The sequence below is a fragment of the Pinus tabuliformis genome, chromosome 3_2 (assembly GCF_031772625.1).
Source record: "Pinus tabuliformis cultivar Carrire ecotype Pingquan chromosome 3_2, CPIR1, whole genome shotgun sequence".
Lineage (NCBI taxonomy): Eukaryota > Viridiplantae > Streptophyta > Pinopsida > Pinales > Pinaceae > Pinus > Pinus tabuliformis.
Window position 1 is genome coordinate 1049024954 of NC_142302.1, and position 19935 is coordinate 1049044888.

Consider the following 19935-nt stretch of genomic DNA (forward strand, 5'->3'; position numbering starts at 1 on the left):
TTCTTACAACACTGATTCACCCCCCCCTAAGTATTGTCCTGGTTTCTAGCAATTGGTATCAGAGCCTGGTCACTTCATATCAATTTAATAACTGGAAGAAAGATCAAGGACCATGGAAAAATAAGAAGGGGGATTTACTAATTGAGAACCTATGTTCAATGCAACAAACTATTTGTTTTGGAAATTGTTGATGGCTAAAAATAACCTCATCAACATTAGGGAATACCATATAGCCAGAGTCCCAAATCAGACGCTTATCCATCTTAATGATGGCTTCGACTGGTTCTATTGGGTCTCATTACCCCCTCACTCTCCTCCCTGAATTGTGATGTTTCTAATTAATTATCAACTAGAATAGGAAACCAAACCTACTCTCTTGCTACATGCTTGCAAGAAAACAATTCTTAGGTTGAGTAGAAGGCTCAACCAAGCCACACCTAAGGTTTCTCCTCTATAAGGTGACTTCTAATAATGAAATTAATTAATCTAACCATGAATATAAATCTAAATGCAATGTAGAAAAGTTAAAAAAAACTAACCTAACTAGATATCGAGGAGATAACTCCCAAATACCAAGTGCAAGAATTTAAACAAATTGGGGATTTTACACACTTTTAATGATGAAATCCCAACCGTTGAAGAATTTCTAACAATTGATATTATGAATTCCATGCATGTTTTGTTTCGAGATTTAAAACAATGAATGATTGAGCACTAAAATTAGGAAATAGTTCACTTAATTTCAATGACAGTTAAATCGAATTTAGATATCAAATTTCTAAGTAAAAAGCTATTCAGAAATTTGATTCAAGCACATGAGAAAAGCGAATATCAACAAGAGATCCATGACACTAGTAGATCAGGGATCTGTTATATAAGACAACCATGTTCATTTTTAACAAAAGTGCATAATACGAAGTAATTTACAAAGATCTACCATCATAAAGATGAATTTTTCATTACAAATAAAATTATTTAAATAAAAAATGATTAACCTAGTTTGTTTACTCTATGGATGTCCAAAAATATCCTCAAAATGATCAACTCTACTAGCAGGAAGAAGAATAACAAAAGTGCAAGCTCTGTCTCACTAACAAATATTGAATTCTAAAAAGAAAACTCCCAATTTCTTCAGATCTGAGTTTTCCTTCCTATCTACAACTTAACTCCCTTTATAGAAATGCCTAGAGTCTCTAAGTTGCAGAGAAGAGGAACTATTTCCTCATTCCCAAAATTAATATTTATAATTTACAAAAAGAATCTAAAAATGGAGAGTCGTTGGAGGAAGTTTAGATCCATTAAATTTGGGGCTGCAATTCCTCTTTTTCTCCTCTGCTAGATCAATTTCATTTCTCCAAGATGTTTTAACTACATATTTTCCAACATATCTCCTGTAAAACAAATCAAAATTCAAAATCAAAATCAATTGATTTACTTATTAAAATCAAAATAACCAAAATTGGGAAAACACACTCTCAAACTAAAATCTAATTAAATAAATACATTAAAAGATAATTATGCTTCCCGTTGATATCTATCAAGGCTTCATTGGCTTAAGAAGACACTCTCAAATGATTTTCCAACAACATCAACCTACAAAAAATGGAACTCTAAAAACAAAACACAAAGAATTGATTTCTTGTTGCAAATTTGTAGCCTCCACTATTGCTAAATTTTAGGTATATTAAATATTCATATTTAATTGATTGAATTCCTCCAAATTGTTCTCCATGACTTTATATTTCCAATGAGCCATCCTAGGCCTCATTCGGCCAAATAAAATTCAAGATAGATTTTTCCAAACTCTGAATTTCCAAATTGTCAAAACGGTGAAAATTTGATAAAAGTAGACATTTTATTATTATTATTATTATTATTTTTAATAGATTTAAAATATAATAATAGAACTCTAAATTAAAAATATAAAAAATAAAATTTAATTAAATAATAAATAAAAGAATATTAAAAAAACAAAACGAGTATTATGAAAATCAAAGACGATGAAGTAAAAACAAAACATGTATGATATAGAGGGTCATAAATGTTTGAGAAGAGAGGATGGATGGGAGGTATAAGGGTGTTAATGTAAAGGGGTAGGTGGAGGACCATACATGGAGTGTGGGCTCTCCACCACTCCTATCTTTTCAATCCTCAACTTGGCCTTCACAACTTATGACTTCTTGTTATGTAATTTCGGTCTCTCCACCCTGGGAGAACTTGAAATGCATCATATGAAACCTTTGGGTGAGGGTTTCGGGATGAGGTCATAAAAATTGATTGATTTATTTTTTAATATTTATTTAATATTTTGTTAGTATATACAAAATGCATAGGTTTTATTACACAGTGTATATATACATAACTCTGTCGGGGTGGTTTTGTAAGTGAGTTAAATAATAATAAATAAATAAATTTTTAATTATTTAATAATTAATATTTATAGATTAATTAATTTAATTAATTAAAGATATTCAATTAATTATATTTACATTAGAATTAAATTTAAAAAATAAAGTTATATATATTTTGTATATATTGAAGCCTAGGTAGTGAAAATCACTCAAATTTTGAACAAATGCCATTTTCAAACTGTAAATCCAATCTCAACAAAATTAGAGTTGGTGGGAAACTATCAAGAAATGACATGCAATAAAGTGATCAATGTAGAAAATAGAGAACAATGAATATCCCTCCAAAATTAAGAAATCAAAGCATAAAAAGAGTGATATGACCAAAATTTGCATAGAGGGTCCCCATTATTATATGAGGATAAAATATAAAAATAGGAGGTTGTTCTTTTGCCACAACAATGATGACACACGGGGAAGAAGTAGTTATATCTGGTTAATAGATAATGAGTACAAATTTACCAGAAGGTTGAAATGATGAATTCTATCAAGCCTTCAAACAATAAAACATTTCCCATGGGTCCCAAATTAATAAGCAATATAAGTTCCAAAATGTTAAGTACTTGAAACAAACTGAGTCTAAAACCATGAATCCATGTTTCTAGGAAGATATTTAATTTTAAATATATGTTATGTAAGTGACATAAGAGGTTCAAATAGGAAGTTTTAAAGAAAGTATACATCTATCGATATAAATGATCTCCTTTACCAGGCATTAGTTCGCTGCCAGGAAACTTCCATAGCCCCGACGAATTTGTCTTAGTGCCACACTAGCATACCCCACTGCCAGTGAGCCTATTCAGCACTCTGATGGGTTTACTTGTGTTTATCTCACATACGTGCTTCCAACCCTCTTTTACTACCCTTTTGATAAACTTTATTTTGAGAATTGCTTTCAGAAATTGGATGAAGAGAGGGGGGTGGTACGAGAGATTTTAAAGGTAATGGATATAATACTTATAAAGTTTTGACTTCCTCATCTTTTCCCGCAACTATCAGTCTAGAGGCATTTTATTTGAAGTGGGGGAATGGGTAAAATTCATTGAGTTAGAGTCAAGCTAGTTCTTTCCTTAGAAACATGAACTCTATCACTTGGAAATGATGAATGTTCCTCTAGGGAAAAATAATTTAGGTGAAAGGACTTGGAATTCAATAAAGATGTCCCTTTTGGGTAAATAAAAACTCATGAAATTGACAAATTAATAATTTCCTGATGGGTCCAGCCCACGTGGTCCCACGCTAGCTCAATCTACGTGGACTTACACTAATACTTTGGTTTGATTAAAAAGCGATTGTAAATGATTCTGGTGGTTGATTGACATTCAATTCACGGTACCTTACTAGGTCTCTCCTTATGACACCTACCCTCCTTGGAGTTGACAAACCCTAATCCCCTTAATTCGCTTTTCCTCCGCCGTTTCGCGCCTGTTCGGTCATTTTCACTTTGTGACTTGCTCTGTGGTCTCGTTCTGGTCTCGGCTCCGCCTCTGGTTTCTCTACCTGTGGGGAGAACCCTGTTGAGCTCCCACTGGTTTTTATGATGAAACAATGCTATTCAACTCTGTCTATCCGTTGCTGTGGGAGTCGATGTATTCACTTCAGGTTTTATTGGTAAGTTCTGGTTCCTCCACTGCACAGTCAACTTGTTTTTACGACTGTGTGAGCATTCCTGGTTTTGTTCTGGTGAATACTGTTCGTTATGGTCCTTTTGGTAATTTCGTGGTGAATGCTGGTGATGAATGGTTGCTGGTCTGCTCAGCTATCAAATGCACAGTTCGATGGCTGTCCAACTTGGCTTTCCTCCGGCGCTAGGCTTTATAGAACAGGTATGGCTTCGTTCCGTGTTATATTTCTTTATCCACCGTTTGTACCGGAACTAACGTTCCGCAGCCCCTTCGTGTTCAGGGTTAATACTTCGATTCTGCTGGCCTGGGTCTCGGCTCACTGTAGGTATGGCCTCTCCGCCTCTACCATACACGGGTTTTCTTTGGTTTATTCACAGCTTCGTGTCATAGCTTTCTTGTACAGGGTTATTATCTGGTTTCAAACCCTAACCCTTCACCTTGTTTTGTGTTGGCAGGTGTGGTCGGTTCCCGTGGATTCGCAAGGGTTACAGTCACTCCTTTCCGGGTAGCTCTATCCTTGTTTCACTTTCTCACAGTGGTTCTTGGTCTTGGTTGCATGTGCTTTCGCCTGTTGTCTGTATACTATATGTCTGTCGAGCCTGAGTGTGTTGGGTTAACTCCAACCCGTAGCCGCAACTTGGAGGGTTTCTGTGAGCCCTTGATAGCTCGGTTCAATGAACCCTCGTTGCACAGTTTATGGAAGTTGAATTATATAGGTGTACAATGTAATATTCAGTGGCTTATAAATTTAATTGTAATTGGTTTTGTTGCTTACGCGGTCTTGACCGTGGTCTGGTACGCTCTGTTGTGTTGGTTTGCGCCTTCCCGCCTTGTGCTCACTCTCGGCCTTGGCTGGTCGATAGACTCTTTGGAATTGTAAAAACTCTGTTATTTTATTTACCTGAAATGAATTGAAAACACAGTAGTATACATGTACATTCTGTTACAGAGACAAAAATCTTGGAACTGTGTGTTTAATTGTGCACTGTATTTGATGAAGGAAGAAAATGTATGTATTTCTATTATTCTCCTTTACATGTTCTGCTGTTGAACCCCTCTGGGTTATTTCGTTTGTCTTTTTGTACAATAGTTTGGGCAGTTAGTTAACTGCTTGGTAGTTATGCTATTACAGTTTGTGCAGTTGCTACAGGCATACGTTTCCTTTCCTATTTGTTTGTTCACTTGTCCCCTTTATACCATAAGGGTTTTCTGTTTACATACTTATTGACACTAATCTATCTTTAACACTTCTAACTAAAACCTGTTACAATAATTAAAATAAAACAAACATAAATCAAGACAACAGAGTTTAATGCTGTAGTTGACCCTGAAAGAAATTAAACAAAAAAAACATAATAACTCTGACAGGCTTGCTGTCCAGTTTAATGAACCGTTCATCTTCCCCAATCTTCTTCCGAAACTATGTTCACCCCCTCTCGATCTTCACCCTGTCGACCAGATGCTCCTGCATCATTTCCCCTACATGTTGACCAATGTTGAGTAAGAAAAATTATTCCAAATAAATCTTGGTAATATCACCAAAATCAATCTGAAATGAAAATAAAATTGGCACACTAAAAAAATTACAAAAGAAGAAATGAAACGCAAAATAAAATAAAAGGTTGAATGAAAAGCCAAATTTAAAGAAAAACTCGACAAGATGATTTATAAAAATACCTAAAAAAAGGAGCAAGTATGAGGGATAGGATGCAAGTTTTTCTTAAGTTGTGATCTTATTAAGTTGTCTCGCAAAGTTGTAATTTATTAGAATTTTATTCAAACAAAAATTCTAACTCTAAATAGAAGTTATGATAGAAAGTGGAGCTAAATAAGAAGTTTCTCTCCTTGAAAATTTTTCATGTTTCGAAATTAAGCCTGCATGAAAAACATCTCAACGATTTTCTAATAAAAATAAGTCTCATGGAAAACAAAATAGAAGTTGAGAGGTTCCTTGATTTAGCTTATTTGCAACACCAACATAACTACTTTGTCTAAATCACAAAAGCAAGAGGAACAAGGAAAACAAAATCCAAATCTGAGCAAGCAAGGGTGCTAAATATTCAAAGGAAATTCTTAAAGACTACAAAAACAAAGCTTAATATAAAAAAATACTAAAAACAAGGTTGAAACAAAAAACATAAAGAAAATGATAAAATATGAAAATGAGCCTATGATACTTACCTTGAAGAATTTCGCTATGATTTACTTGAAAGCTGCCACTTTTCTCTAGAAAGAGGTAACTTCTTTTCTTGATTGATATTAAAAGTATTAATAAGTTGCAATTTAATGTAATTTTCATGCATTGCCCAAGATCATCAATTTATTGCATCTAAACCAGAGCGAGCATTAAGTTGGGAAATACTAGTTCATGTTCAAGGAATCAAGAATAAATAACAATCATAAGAAATAAGAATGAAAATCTGCCAAAAACATGCTTTGCTTTGTGTTGCAGTTGTGATATTCCCTTTGCTTCTTCAAATATCATATTGGCTCTAAAGTGTTCAACAATTTCATGGTATCAATTCAAAATACCAACTTATGTAACAATTTATATAAATATGGAGAGGCTTGAACCTTTGTGTGATAAGCATAAAATTTGAGTGGTTTAAACATAATTAAAATATAAGGGAATCCGAAAAATGAAATAATTAACCACCAATCCAACTTACCTGTGCGTGCTTACTGATATGTTGTGTAATATAACCATTGCTCGAGCATGACAAACATTGCAATCTTTAATAGAAAAAACAGTGTTAGCAGATGTTATGGGTGCTTGCATCATCTCGATAAGAAAAGAGAAGCCCATACTCATATGACAAGTAAATTGGAAGGTCGTGTAGGCATTGAATTATCTTGAGGCAAATAAAAAGAACATAGTCAAAAAAAAAACCGTGATGATAGGATTCAACTCAACATGGTTTTAGCAAAAGTAGAATTCGAGAAAGCACATGGGAATCTCTATGGACAAAAGTTATTTGTGCAAAATTTCTTGTGATTTTCATTTTTCCTTTAGGAAGATCCAAGCATTTTGTTAAAGCTGCATTAATAGAAGGCAAAACATGATCATGGCTCATCTTTCATATTTTCAAAGCAGAGGAGATGTAAAGCAAAGTGCATCTGTAGAAAGCATAGAAAAATAATAAATTCTAATGAATAGGTGAATACTCCCCTTTGAACATGTTTGTGAGCGAATTCCATTGAAAAAAGGCTACTTTCTTGCTTATTCCTCTACCTGTAATATTACAAGGAAAAGAAAAGAGAAGCAATCTAACTAAACTACTTCTATTACTAATTCTAATCTAACGGAGCAGATTAAAAACTAATTAAATTCATATTTCCAGTGAAGCCATTTTCTTATCTTTTTTCTTACACATATGTACATATAAAACATCAGTGAAAAAAAGTAAAAATATAATTAAACTAATAAAAATAAACCTTAATGCAATATGAACATATATTGCTAATGTATCTTCCAAAAGAAGCTTATTCACAATGACCCTCTCTTGAAAATTTTCCTCCAACCATAACTCTACGGGATCATAAAAATATGGATGAATCTCAATTAATGTTTGAAGTGAATTCAAAAGAAGAGAAGGTAAAAGAGAAAGCTTAGATGATATATCCTTTAGTGTTGGAGTTTGCATAAAATTGTTAGTGTTATGTATATGAGGGAAAACATTAAAAATATTTTGTAGAGTTGAATTTTCCAAGCAACTTTTAAATGGATCTCTCTAAGAAAGGATGGAAAATTAATGAATAATCCAAAAAATATTTGGTTGGGTTAAATGACTCGTCATATTATATTGATGCACTCACAAGTGTTGATTCATGTGGAAAATGAATTCTATAAGAAAGAGTAAGCTAATAAGACATGACCATCAAACTGAATTGAAAGATAATAAGCCCACAATGATCATTACTATAGCTTTGAAATTCATTTTCAAATTGAGTTAATGCACTTGGCGAGTGTTCAATGCTAAATTGTTCAATACACCAACATAGGGTATCAAAATTGAAAGATGAAAGAAGAACAAAAATATGAAAATGACCATAATAAATGAAGTAAAAACAATAAAATCAGATCATTAATTACTATAATGTCACAACTAGTGTTACAACACAATTGAGACTTGTTTGAATCAATTTCCTTCTCACAAGATTTAGACATAATAATGTAGTCAAAAGAATTACTTGCAACTATTTGTGAGTGAGAAAGAGGCTCAGGACTATGACTAGGAATGAGAAATTGAACATTTTTAGAATCATAAATAGGAATGGAAAATTCATCATGATTTGATGGGGTTTCAAAATGGAACTCTTCAATAAAAATATCAGTAAAAGGAAAGTCCTTATTTTGAAACATACAAGAATTATCGCGAATGTGAGGAATTGATAATGACTTAAATGACTCACTATCCTTCGAGTCTAAATAATCATCATTAATGACTTTTCTAATTTCATTAGTATTGCCTTCCTTTTCATAAGATATATCAAAGCAAGAAAAATGATTGAATAAATTTTTAGCATTATTGAAAGAATGATCATTACGTGGCTCTTTATACTGATCATAACTAATTGGAAATTCATCATTTGTATATACAACATCTCTTTTTTCCAAAATAGCATTTGTGCAAAGAGGAAATGTTGAATGAAAATGAAATGAATTATCATTAGAAAAAGGATCAGGATAAAGGAAAAAGTGACTATTTGAAGAAATGAACCTGAAAATGTCCCTACTTGTTGATCCTTGTTCCTTTTCCACCATGATGCAAATTTCATATTCATGATCATTTATCTGTCTAATCACACTTTCTTGAAGATTAATTCTCAACTGCCAAAATCTTTATGGCAAATCAAAAATTCTAGTATGAAATCAGTTACCGCAGAGAGCTTGTTGTTGGAATTTTCAATTTGTGATTTTGTTTGTTGATTTGCTTGCTGCACATTATTTGCTAAATTTGTTTCATGTCGATTTTCATATTTGTTAGTGACTGATTCTTCAAGTTTTTTGCCGATATTTTCTTGAAGTTGATTTTCAATTTCTTCCAAGCTTTGTGATTGTGGACTAGTAACATGAAAGGAATCATCATGGTCTTCAACAACTTGTTTGAAGGATTCTTTAGGATCATCTTCAACATTGTAAGTAGTATTCACAAGTTGTAGGCATTTATAATACATGATTGATGCAATTTCATCATGATTGACATGTGCTTCTTCCATATGTGAGTTTTCGTTCATGTTAATAAAAACATAATATGACTCATGAAAGCTTAAAATTGTTTCATTGTATGAATTTGGAATACAGGGAAGAGAAACTAAATTTCTAAACCATCCCATTAATTGAAACTCAGAAGGTAAATCTTCAGATTGAAACTGAAAATAAATTAATTTAAATCTAATAAGAAAATCATCCAAAGAGTCACCTTCAAATATACGAGGTACCTCAAGTTGATCTCAAACCTTTTCATAGTCATAATCATTAAAATCATGAAGGAAAATTTTTGTGATGTGTCCCAAATGCATATAGAGGAAAACGGAAATGGTTTACACTAGACTTTGGCTAAGCCTATCAATGTGAGAGTAAACATTTTTTTACATAACACCTTCTTCAATATCATAATTATTACAATTTTAAATAAATTGAAGAATACGATCATAAGCAGAAACATTCTTCTTACCATTAAACTTCATTTTCGACAAGAGCTTTCCTACCTTTAGTAGAGTGGAAGCAAGTGGAAGTCTAGCAAAGAAAATCCAAATAGGAAGTTTAGAAGGAGTAATTGCAAGTAGATGAAACATTTAAAACACAAGAAAAAACTTAATATTGGCTCTCATTCTAGCGCCAAAAATGTTGATGTCCAAAAATGACCTCATCAACATTTGGGAAGGTCATCCGGTCAAAGTCCCAAATTAGACTCTTATACGTTTAAATGATAACTCCGACCGGTTCTATTGGATCCAGTTACCCCGTCACTCTCCTTGCTGACTTGTGATATCAAATTAATTATCAACAAGAAGAGGAAATCAAACCTACTCTCTTGTTGCATGCCTACAGGAAAGCAGTTGTTAAGCTGAATTGAAGGCTCAACCAAGCCACACCTAAGGTTAATCCGATATAAGGAGACTTATAAGAAGTGAAGGCAGGTTCTAGCTGAGTTGGAGGAATTTTTGTGTGATATATTCGCTGCCCAACTTGGGTTGTAAAGAGGGATTTTGGCACACCTTTTAAGAAGGTTTTTGGTTTTGGTTTGAAGGAGGTTGAATTATTTTGTGGAGGAATCCGAATTTCGGTCTAATCTAGAGGCCAAGTTTAAGCCCTATTGGAGAATGAGTTTCAACCCTATTAGAGATTGAGTTTCAGCCTTGCTGGAAGCTAAGTTTCAACCTTGTTGGACACCGAATTTGAACTTTGTTGGAGGCTCAGTTTCAACCTTGTTGAAAGATGAGTTATAAACCTATTTGAGACTGAGTTTCTTTCCTATCGAAGGTTGAGTTATAGAACTAATGGAGGCTGAGTTGTAGTCTTGGTTTGAGGTTGAATTATAGACCCATTGGAGGCCAAGCCCTGGTTGGAGGTGAGTTCTTAAATAAATATAAGTCGGTTCTTAGTAAATATTGGTGTCCTCATCTTCTAAAAAGGTTGGAACATGCAACTTTTGTAAACTGGTGCTTACAAAGGATTAGTGTCCTCACAAGTGGTTGCAATAAATTGAAGATTGTTTGAAAATAATTCAAGTGTTTCTTCTTCAAGTTTGAATTTGTGCATTAATCTTTGTGGTCATGCATAGTGTTTATAATTGATTATGTGATGAGATTTTAGTTTAAAGATTAATTGTTAAAATTAACAAAATATTGGTTCACCCACTACCCCCTCAGTATTTCCAACAAATATTACTTAACCTTGCATATTGAAATATTTTATGTACGACTCACATTGAAGTTTGTGTTTATTATTTAATATTTTTCAATTGCTACATATTAATTTCATATTCAAAACTAGAAAAATTTCACATCTCCCTCTTGTTATACTTATTAGGAAGTAACTAAACTTTCTTACTTTCCATTACTCTTTTTCTTTGAGCATTAAAATATTTTATTATTATGAATATTAAAATACATTTTTATTTTACATTCTCTCCACACACACAGTGTTGATATTCAAATAAATTAGTTAACATAGATATTCACTGAGAGTGCATTAAGCCTTGTTGTTGGAGGGGTTGTTCGACTTAGCCGACTAGCTTAGTTGATCCGAATCACCAAAGAATGTATTGCAAGTTGGTGAGCTCCTCAATTCAGTCGACTAACCAAGTCGGTTTGTTCAATTCATTTGATGCAATTAAACTATTATAATTGTCTACTTAGGGATATAAATATGGATGTACTCGGCTCTATGTAAAGTTGGTTGGTTGTTGAGGATATACTAATATAAGTGTGCTTTTGTTAGCTCTCTACTACTTTTGTGTCTCTTTTCTCTTCCATGTGATGCATATGATTCTTTAAGCTTACTCAATGTTCCACTCTAATAGTGACTAATGCATACTTTTCACTAGATTACAACATTGGTTCCATTGTCGGTAGTGTTGAAACTAAGTTTATACAATATGCACACATAAATGTTAACACTGGAAGGGATACAAGAGTGGTCGGAGAAAAATATTTATAACTACCTGAAAATTTATGTAAGAATAAATCAACTATTTATTGTAGAAGCTAGAGCACACTTTTTCTTGGAAGCACATGAGAAGTTTATAGAATAAATCCCTGCAAAGATAAAGAAATATATCGACTACTTACCTCGTATAACAAACAGAACCTAATGGCTAATTAACTTTAAATTAACTAAGGGAGGGAGAAAAAATATGCACAAGTGGGTGGATAATATATTAGATGACTTATACAAGGAGTAAACAATAGAAGAATGTACTTGTGTTGAAAAAATTAAAGCAAGGTTCTTTGATGTTTTTCACGATTGCTTTTTCTACACCATACTTGCAATACGACATAATTTTCTCCTCGACAGAGGAGTTGGTCATAAATTTTAATATAAACAACCCTTGTAAACGCCAATAAATTTCGACAGGAGTGAATGATAGGTTGAATAGGAAAAATTTCCCGACGTGTGATGTAAAAATACAAAAGAAGCATGGGACTACTTGCTTGACAAATGAAAATATTCATCATAATCTCCCTTGCTGACCAGGAGTGATTTTTTTCCACGATGGGTGGGTAGATGTTTGCAAGAAATAAATAAGAAATAAGAAGAAAGAGAAGAAAACAAATTGGTTGTCAAAATGAGAGGAAAAAAATCGATTGCGAGAACACAAGAATATATGCTCAACGAGGAAACTTGAGGAAGGATCCAAGTGCATATGCAATAGTTGATCTAGGTGGATATTGGTGGACACCCACCTATTCCACCTAGAACGCCAATTGGTTTCATTATTTTCTATTTTTATAAGTTTTTTGGGTCCTGAAATTCCGGAGCAGTTTTGATCCCCTAAACGACATTTCTTTTGAGGTCCACAGTAGTCCAGAAGACATAACCCTATGGAAAATCTTGTATTATTTAGAGAGATATTTCGAATGAGGTATTCCACGTGCCAAACATAGATAATATGACCAAGTTATGACCCTGGGAAGTTGATTTCCCAACTAACCCAATAGGGCTCACAAACTCTTGGCATTCCATGCCCTGGGGTTAGGGTTTTGGTTGTTTATGGTTTTCCCTTATTGTTCAATAATAAAATTGCCTTTGAGCCTCATTATAACATAGTTCAAAGATATGTAGCCACCACATCTCTTCTTAGGGATAAGATACCATCGCCCGAGCTAGTTTATTTCCATTTTTGTATATAAGCATATTTTAGTTCTTTGATATTAATGAAATGAAGTTTTATTTCTACTGCATCATTGTGTTTATGTTTATATTTGTATTTTGTTTCGTTCCTTCATAAGTCTGAATCAGTGGTATCAAAGCGGTCTGCACTTTCTCTGTTTTTCTTTGTATTTCCTCAACGAGGTCAGGGTATAAGGAGTTATGGCTCGAACTGGTTGAACCTTTTCAAGACTAGCCTCACAAACCCTGACGACCTCCCATGGTGGAAGAAAATAAAGATGAGGGGCCAGGGGATCCTTTGAAAATATTGCTCGTGGAAGCCCTTGAGCGACAAAGGAACATGATGATGGATAACTTTGCCTAGATCCTTCGACAATTATCCACATACGACGCATCTTCATCAAGCAACCACTCTGGAGGTGCCACTCCTTTTAAGGTACAAGCTAAATTTGACATTCCCATATTTGAAGGCCAAATAGATGTGGGCACCATAGATAGATGGTTAAATCCGTTGGAAGGATATTTTTCAGTTCATGACTTTTCCAATCGGGAAAAGATTACTTTTTCACTCGTCAAAGTTGCCCCACATGTTAAGCACTGGTGGGAAACCTACTGTGAGCAAAAGGATGAGAGGGAATCCTCACTATTTTCAGCCACACCCACTTGGAATTATTTTCGAGATGACATCAAGAATCAATTTACCCTATCAAGAGCTATGAAGATAAATACATCTTCATAAATACATAGAGTGGACCATGTTGTGGCAGGGAAGGGACCAAGATGTGTCAGAGTTCACAAATGTTTTCCATATCCTTCACACGAAGTTGGGTATCAAGGATTCTGAGTGGCATTTTGTACTCAAGTACCACGATTGTATACACAAGTTAATCCAGGATGAGATGGAGTTCCTAGACATCTCCTCGCTTGGTGCCGCCTATCGATACACTATCAAGATCGAGAAAAAAATTAAATAGAAGAAGTGAGTATTTGGATCTGCGAGTCTGAAGCAAGGGAAAGGTGCCCCCAAACCGAAGAACAAAGGACAAAGAAAGGCATGGTGACATAATATAACCCACCAAATTCGCAAGAAAAGAAAAATACCATAGAGACAAAGAATGACACAAGGAAATGGTGTGAGTTTCATAATAGCCCCAACCACAACACAAATGTGTATTGAGCCAAGTAATCACTGGTGGCTGAGTTGAAGGCTTCCGAATCAGATGCATGTTCTGACTCTAAGTCAGAAACTAACAAGGGGAATGACAAAGGGAAGCAGATCATCGATGTAGATGCTAGTGCCATCATTGCCACCACTAAGATCTAGAAGGATGAGCCCAAAGATCTAGAGGTGAGGGACCGTCTCTTCCACTCATAGATGTGGGTGAAGGGTTCTCCGTTGCAGTTCATTATAGACATCGAGAGCTAAAAGAAACTCATTTTAGTAGAGGTAGTGAAGCGGTTGGGCCTACCAACCACACCACACCCATAGTCGTACATCATCGAGTGGCTTCACTAAGGGCGAGATCTTTGCATCAGCCAACAATGTCGCCTTCGCTACAACATCAATCCCTTCACAGATGAGAAACTGTGTAACGTTTCTCCTCTTGACTTTTATGGTGTTTTTTTAGCCAACCATACTTGTGGAAGCAACATGTTGTATATGATTTTAGGCCTCACATTGTTATTATTACTTTTGGAAATAAGTTGTACAAGATACCTGAGATAGCACCGCCTACCACCATTTCTTTGATCATTGGGAAGCAATGCAGTAAGATCATTTCCCAGACTAGGAAATTTGTTTTCCTTATGATTCGCCCTCAAGGCAAGAGGAAGATTGTGGCCATGGCCTCCAGACAAGGCTCCTCCACACGACATCAACAAATGGATAAGATTGTAGAGGAGTACATGGACATGTTCACCTCACCCACATGTGTATATCTACACTCTCAGGTTAAGCACTCCATCAATCGGACCCTGGGCATTCCGCTACCCAATGGATTGATCTATGAATGTTATATTATGGAGAACGATGAAATCAAGAGAAGAATATAGGAGTTGTTGCAGAAAGGGCACATCAGGCCAAGTTCATCACCATGTGGGAGCTCGATCATGTTGGTACAGAAGAAGGATGGGACCTGGATACTCTGTATTGACTATCAAGTGCTGAACAATATCACTGTTCGGAATAGTGTTGTTGGGAAAAGTATCCAATTCGGAATGCCCCTATCCCACTCTAAGGTGTGATAGTTCCTTAGCAACAAACGAGGTAAACTAATTGAGTATTCTTCTTTACGAAATGTAATTGAGGAAGAAGGATCTAACTAACCTGTGTCTTCCGCTAGTTTGTCGATCCAAATCACTCCTCTCTTCAGTAGCTCCCAGCTTCCTGCTCCTTCACCGGCCCAGCTTCACCGAATTCCTGCAAGATCACAAGAGAGAGAAACTACACGAAGATACAGATATACATTCATAAAAAGCTCAAGATCAGATTAAGCTAAACATGTAAGCATAACAAAACATCATTGGTATACAGCATGTAGGAGAAACTCAAATAGTTTATTGATATGATAATAAAGTCCAAGAGGAGATACAGCCAAGTGAGTTCCGATCCAGCATCTACCTCCCAGCAAAGGAATCCCTTCCTCTCCTCCAACAAAGCATAAATCACCCAATGTACTAATCTCAATCTCAAACCAACAGCAATTCTCTGCAAAGTACAAAATTCCAGCCTCTTGAACCTCTGGGTGAGAGATCCATATATAGATGTAAGCAGAGAGGATGAGTCAGCTTATGTTTTGACTTGTGGCTTCTCTCTGTCAGTTCTTGCTTCCACTTGGAGGTTGAGAACCACTTACTCATCACTAGTCGAATTCATTGAGGCAAGTGTCATTGGAGAAGATTCTGGAAGCTTCCAGGGTCTTTCCACCTCGTTGAATGAGCTTTCCATTTGTCATTTCACGCTCAGCACACCCTGGTAGTGCTTCCACCTGCGTTACAGTGCACCTAGCCAGTGTAGTCTCTGCATTTCAACGCAGGCAGCTAGTGGAGCCTCTGAATTGATCCTGAATTGATTGTTTTTGAGTTGTTTTTGGTGGAGAACTTCTGGGAGAAGCTGTCATTGGTTGACCTTGTTTCTTTAGGGGTTGTAACAACATCTTTAGGGACTTTGGATCCTTGAATTATGGACATTTCATGCTTATAGCTGTAAGGCACAAAAATGTCTATAACAGTTTCCCCCTAAAGTATGAGGTCGTTTATCGGGTGAAATGCTTTATTAGGAGGATCCGAAGTTCTTCCAATGCTGGGAGGAGACCTGTAATAAGATACAATACAATACATTATTTTTCATACTGTTTTCATGATCTAGCTGAGGCGGGCATTCCCATGCTCAGCTTTATAAATTCATTTTGATGTACATAGGACAGACAATCGTCTGATGGTAGACTGATGATTTTGATGAAACCATCATCCTTTTGGTAGGATGATTATCTGTGCCGCAATGTAGTACATGTCAATGTCTTTATTTTTCTTGAATATATATCGCAGCCCGGATGGATGAAACTAGATCCGGGGTCTTCAATCTCGTCCGATCTTCACTCTAAGTACAAGTCGATCCATGTGAGAAATGTTTTGGAGTCGAACATGGAAAGACATCGCTTGATTACCAGTCAATGAGGTAAACCGTTAACAAGCGCGAGAGGAATCACCGATAATGATAATGACCCTCAAGGTACTGCAGTACAATTCACGTGGTGTGAATAAAGGACTTGGCGTCGAACACCACGAAAAATCTTTCGGTCGAAGGTCATTAATGTATACCTGTCGCCGGAAGTGAGAAACTTTCCATTGAGGCATGCAAGCTTCAAAGTACTAAAGGGGGTGTCCCTAGATCAACTTCTTGGATAATGAGCTGATGTCGACAAGAAGCGATCCGTCAAAGGAGGGCCTTAATGTATCCCACATCAGTGACACGGAACGGAGCAAATGATTTTGATGGAGGTGAAAACGATATGATGATATATAGTTCAGGGTGGCGGTCATGAAAGAATGAAGGATAATGTATGGTAGTGGATGGGACACGGTTGACTTCTCTAGATGACTTCTCTTGAACATATCGGCGACACTTGTGTGATGGATTGGTAGCATTTACCCCAAAGGTGGATGGTATGGCGAGACCATGGCAATGTGACCGGTGAATGAAACAACCCAACCCGACTCAGGCACGGAGTAGAAGTGTCATGTTCAAGAGCGACTTGCTACCAATAAAGTTCTTTGAGTTTCTTCCCAATTTTTCCCCAGTCATTGCTGACCAGTACCTCTTTATTTTTGTCAAGCTTGAGGAGGATAACATATGCTTGTTCTATAATTTGCCCTTCGGGCAAACCCATCGCTATGTTTTAACGAGCCTAGCGATAGTGAAACTCGTTCTCGTCTAAAGACAAGTTTGTCGCTATTTAATGTTTTTAACGAGTCTAACGACAAAGATAACTCAGTCCTTTTCATTTTTAGAGAGTCTGAAAAGGTACGTAAAGTCAACTCCGAAAGTCCTTTTTCGTCATCTAATCCCTTAAGTCCGAAAAAGTATAAAACAATACAGAAGGGATGAGTTTTCGATAGTTTTAACGAGCCGAACAAAACAAGCGCTTGATCTTTTTGTGCAATAATCCCTCAGGTCCAAAAAGATTAAAATCTAGAGGAGGGATAGCACTTCTGGTCGCTTTAACGAGCTGGAAGGCCAAAACTCGGCAATATTTTCATATTTTACGAGTTAGATGAAAAGAGCTTAAAGAAGACTCGTCTTTTGAGGAACGAGTGATAAAACGGGTTAGCAGCTGATTCCAGGTAAGGGTTGGAATTTTCCAATCACGGCAGTGTCACAAGGATGGCTAGTGAAATCACTCTTCGCAGCTGTTCCTCAAAATGGGTAAACAATCATATGGAGGTGAACGATCGGCCAATGGAAAAGTGGAGGTGACGATGCAAACACGACCAAGGCTTTAATGGTTGATAATGTTACGTTCACGGTGGTTATTTACCGGAGGGTAGTTCATTTTTTAACGAGTTTAAACGCGGAAAAACACTGCTCGGTCTTATGTTTTTATTTTTTAACGAGCATGAACTATGTGTTAAAACTGCTCGATCTTATGTTTATTTTTTAACGAGCATGAACTATGTGCTAAAACTTCTCGATAATTCATGGTCTAGTTTTGATTTTTTACCATAAATAGCTTTGCCTTTTCAAAGATAGTACTGTACCCTCAATTGCTGCATCAAACTAGTTAGAAATGAATAACATTTGCTCGAAAATGAGATTAAAACACTAATATTTCACTTTGAACTACGTAAAAAGCTATTAAAAGGTGTTTTCGCCTCTCATTTTACCATTTCATTTGAACTTGGTTTGTTGGAGCTTTGGAGGTGCCTCTTCCCCCTTGATTTTCACCAGCTGATTTCGGGAGATTCTGTGGACGATTCTCGGCGCCGTCCGGGCCAGGTAGGAGCTAAACCCGAGCTCTTTCATTTCATGGTTTCCTTTCTGCATTATGTGCTTGATTCCCTGTTTTTCTGAGCCCCTGGGGTTTGATGGGGTCGCGCTGCCATCAGCGCACCTTGGGCACTCGAAACCTGCGTTGAATGTCAAGCAGTATGAAGGCAGTTTGACCTTCAACGCAGGTGGAACACTGTGCAAGTGCGTTGGGCGCAGAAAAGGATTTTGTTGCACAGTTTTTGATGAAAATTTTTGCCTGTTTCTCATCAAAACCAGGATCTAACTCATCTCATGTTTGTTTTTCAGAGATATTGGATCAAAATGACCCTTACATGGCAAGAACGAGAACATGAAGAAGAGGACATGATTGCCCTACATGATCCGGTTACGGTGAATGCGCTGCGGAACTGTGGTCTGCTGAAGTTCTTCCGCATCTCTAGCATGAGACAGCAGATCAACCTATTGCAGTATTTGCTCGATGCTTGGGATCCTATCAACCAAGTTTTCCAGATTAGGGGAAAATCTATCCCCTTGACCGCAGTAGACATTTACTTCTTGACTGGCTTGTCGAGGCGGGGTGCCCCCATCTCTTTGTCAGGTTCGGCCCGAGGGAGTGACTCTGTGAGAGATTATGTCCGCCAGTATTGCAGGGAAGGATCTCAGCCGAGTAAAGACGGCAAGATCGTTATCCGTGAGGTTGCTGACAGGTCCCTTAGGTCTATCCTGTACACCATTGGTAGGATGGCTGGTAGTGCATCTCTTCATGTAGCCAACAGATCCTATATGCAGCATGCCTTGGAGTGCCTCCAACCGAAAATATTCAACTGGTGTGATGCAGTACTTCTTCAGATGAAAAGTCAGTTGACCAAGGTAAAGGACGGGAGGTTGAAGAACTTTGGGTTCGGTTCTATTTTGACCACCTTTGCCTTGGAGAAAATACCACTGATGCAGCCACAGTACATTGCACTCGACTTGCCTTCTCCTATTGAACCACGCATGCAGAGATGGGTTGACCACATGTCTAGGCATGCTGGTCAATCTCAGATTTCTTTTTCTGATACCTTCTTCAGGTGGTTTGAGCGTCAGGATATGGTCTATTCCGAGTATCCATATGTTGGCATGGACTTCCGAGGTGATCCAATTTAGTACTGCCGGACGGCGAGCAGTGGGGCGCTATTGGTAAAATCTTCGACCATATCATTGTTTACTGTTTTTATTCATAATGTCCTTGTGCTTTATTCTATCAAGACTTTAATCAAACTCATGTGTGCATGCAGATGTTGGTCCTGTTCGTCCAGTAGTTCGCCTGAGAGTGCCAGCCGCTGCCCCAGCAGGAGAGGCCGCTGGGAGGGTTATCCTTCGTGACCTTGATGTGGCCGAGACCCTTACAGCTGTGCAGGAGCAGGTTGAGAGCCTTACTCTCGATATTCCAGATGTGAGGATCGACGAGTTACCTTTACAGTTGCAGCGGCATACTACTGGTGTGCCTAGACGATGGACTCGTCTCTTACGCATGATCGCACAGGCTGTGACATTCTATCATGAACATCACTAGACTAGGGTGCCCCCTAGCAT

The 19935-nt window shown here is 36.7% G+C and overlaps 1 long non-coding RNA gene across 2 annotated transcripts in view; it reads right to left on the reverse strand.

Moving 5' to 3' along the window:
• Window positions 1-1031: 1031 nt before the first annotated feature.
• The window catches only part of LOC149184192 (uncharacterized), a 110839-nt gene continuing 91935 nt past the window's right edge, over window positions 1032-19935 (reverse strand). For both annotated transcript variants that reach the window (XR_016257244.1, XR_016257242.1), the window contains one exon: window positions 1032-1391. This is a non-coding gene — a long non-coding RNA (uncharacterized LOC149184192). The remainder of the gene's footprint in view (window positions 1392-19935) is intronic.